A 2,905-nucleotide genomic window follows, 5' to 3' on the forward strand; every position below is an offset into this window, starting at 1 on the left:
ACGCCGTGTGTGTGTGTGTGTGTGTGTGTGTGTGTGTGTGTGTGTGAGAGAGAGAGAGAGAGAGAGAGAGAGAGAGAGAGAGAGAAGAGGTGGGGGGGGGGAGAAGGAGCGGGTTCAGAAGAAAGGAGAACAGAAAAGAAGAACGGAAAGGAAATTAAGAAAAGGCTGTACAAAGAGGAATTCAGACAAACGAATCCTGTCAAGTCTGTTTGTTAGCAGCTAAAGAAAACCCCTAAAAAAAGGGGAAAAAATGGGTATAAATATAGCGCTTAGACTGAAAAGGCGAGGCGAGCGGGTGAACGAAAGGAAGAGAGAGAGACGCTACAGACAACATAGCTGAGATTACTGTACGGAGAAGCGGAGGGAGGGATGGAGGGAGTGGAGAGAGGGAGGGGAGGGGGAGGAGAGAGGGAGGGGAGGGAGAGACGGAGGGAGAGAGGAAGGCTAGAGGCGGGCCATGGCGGCGGGGTAGCTCAGTCACCAGCGAGCAGTCAGAGGGAGTGGACGCACAATTTTTTACCCTCTCCACGTCCCCATCTCATCCATTACCGCACTCCTGTCTAACATTTGGAGCTAAAACGGAATGGATAGCCTCTCCATTTTGCCACATCTGAACGAATCCGGCTCCAGAAGTCTCGCTAGCCTGAAAATATCCATCTTGTGAAGGAAAAATAACACAATAACTGACAGTGTATGGTTTAAACGTGATAAAGAGAAATACAAAAGGGGAATTATTTCTGTGCTTCCTCGGTGATAGTGCTAGTGATAAATAAAAAGTGACATATTGACCTGTGTGTGTGAGTGCAGTGAGGAAACAAAAATAATTTATATATATATACACATCTTCCCTGTGGATTTATATACAGCAGAGGTAAGCATCTATATCAATCCCTTCTTTATATATATTTTTTGACTTTTTTAAGCGTCATGGATATTCGAATTTGCCTTCTGTTATTCAGGTATACAGATTTGTTCTGATCTTCTTGGTTATATATCTAAACTGTTCTCAATGTTTATTATGATGTGGAATAAATGTTCTGCCAATTTTTCAGTGTGTGTGTGTGTGTGTGTGTGTGTGTGTGTGTGTGTGTTTTAATATGAACGAAAAGCAACTGTGTGTTTGTGATTCGTCTCTGAAACAAACGCAAAAGAAAAGACATGAAATCTCTCAAAATTCTTTCTCGTTCTATACCTGTTTTTATTTATTTATTTTTTGTTTCTTACCACCAAGCGATCAGTCCAAAACACTCAAGAAAATAGTCACTGGGAGGCACTAGTAAAGAAAAAAAATACTTGAGTTTATCCTTCAAGAAAATGGAAAAAACTGAGCATCGCGAATTTCTTTTTCTAACTTGTTGTTGTGGTCCCATGCTCATCTGTACGTGATTCCAGTGCGGTGGCGATTTATGCTGACCCTCTCCTGCAGTTCCCATTCTCCTTTCTGGGGATAGGGAGGGAATTGAGGGACGTTTGTATAACCAGGCAGGCTGTTCCTCCGCCCGGCTTTGTATCAGTGCCACCACATGCAGGGGTCCCTCTCCACCACCTCTCTCTACACCTTTCGACTTGCTGCTTACTTTGACCTTACTTATTACTTTTTCGAATATTTTTACTTTATTTTCGCCCCACCAGACGATTTTACAGTGTGTGTGTGTGTGTGTGTGTGTGTGTGTGTGTGTGTGTGTGTGTGAGAGAGAGAGAGAGAGAGAGAGAGAGAGAGAGAGACTGAAAAGACGTAAAGGAAGTGGAGTAAAGAGGAGAGACCTTAAGATACAGAGAAAGGTCAAGGAAAAATACACAGAACAAGGAAGAAACTTGAAAAAAGATTTGAAAAAAGTGTTTAGGAAAAGCAGAGAGACAGAAATGGGAAAAAAAGAAGGTAAACAAAGATAATAAACACAGAAAAGGGAGAAGAAAGGACAGACTGAAGGTGAGGCAAATGAAAAAGATACCCGTGAAAAGAAAATGGAAGAAAATACAGGCAGGAAAAATGAAAAAGGGAAAATGAACTATTAATCTCGAAGGCAGAAGAATTAGAAAACCGAGAGAATATTAAGCGAAAAAAAAAAAAAAAAATGAGATGAAGAGTGACAACGAGAAAAAGGAGATGGTGAACGCGGACGAGCAGCAGTGGGGAAAACCAAGCAGCTGTTAAGTGAAGAAAAAAGAAATGACTGACAGAGAGGAAGAAAAAGGGGAGAGAGAAGGAGGGCGGCGAAGAGGGATAATGAGGAGAGGAGAAGGGGGAAGAGGGAAAATGAGGAGGAGGAGGAGGAGGGAGAATGAGGAGGAGGTGGAGGAAGAGGGAGAAGGAAGAAGAGTACAAAGGAAAGCAAACAGCAACACACCTGTCAGTCCTGTTGTGGCTGTCTGGCATAAGAAAGATTATAACAAAACTATTCTATCAGTAAAAAAAATAAAAATAAAATAAGACGATAGAAAAGCAGGAAAGCTACCCAGGAGGAAGAGGAAGAAGACCAAGGTGAGGAGGAGAGGAAGAACAACAAGAGGAGGAGAGGAAGACCGGGAAGGAATAACGCAGGGGAAATCCAGGAAGAGAATTAAGGGGAAATACAAGGAAGAAGGATCCGGGAGGGGAATATCTGGGAGTATCGGGGAAAAATAGTCTACTTTTACGAGGAGGAATATTAGGGAGAAAAAATATTATACCTTCTGGAATATCTTCAGAACATATTTTGGGGCATATTTTAGGAACATCTATCTATCTATCTATAGCCCGACGCCCTAATCCCGCAAAGGGTGGCCGCAGACAAAACGCCTCCAAGTCACTCTGTCACCCACCATTTGACTCCCCTCCCCCCAACTCACCCCCCCCTCCCTCATATACCTCTCAACTCCATCCCTCCACCTCATCCTCGGTCTACCCCTCCCTCTCCCTCCCTCC

General features: G+C 43.4%; 1 protein-coding gene across 1 annotated transcript in view; it reads left to right on the forward strand.

Moving 5' to 3' along the window:
- The first annotated feature begins 782 nt into the window (after nucleotides 1-782).
- LOC145397939 (uncharacterized) overlaps nucleotides 783-2,905 on the forward strand; it is a 23,530-nt gene continuing 21,407 nt past the window's right edge. The window contains exon 1 of the mRNA XM_080270930.1: nucleotides 783-871. The gene's annotated coding sequence lies outside the window, so the exon portion shown is untranslated. The remainder of the gene's footprint in view (nucleotides 872-2,905) is intronic.

Source organism: Coenobita brevimanus, chromosome 5 (assembly GCF_032717465.1).
Source record: "Coenobita brevimanus isolate Jiangsu-jjx chromosome 5, ASM3271746v2, whole genome shotgun sequence".
In the NCBI taxonomy this organism is placed as follows: Eukaryota; Metazoa; Arthropoda; class Malacostraca; order Decapoda; family Coenobitidae; genus Coenobita; species Coenobita brevimanus.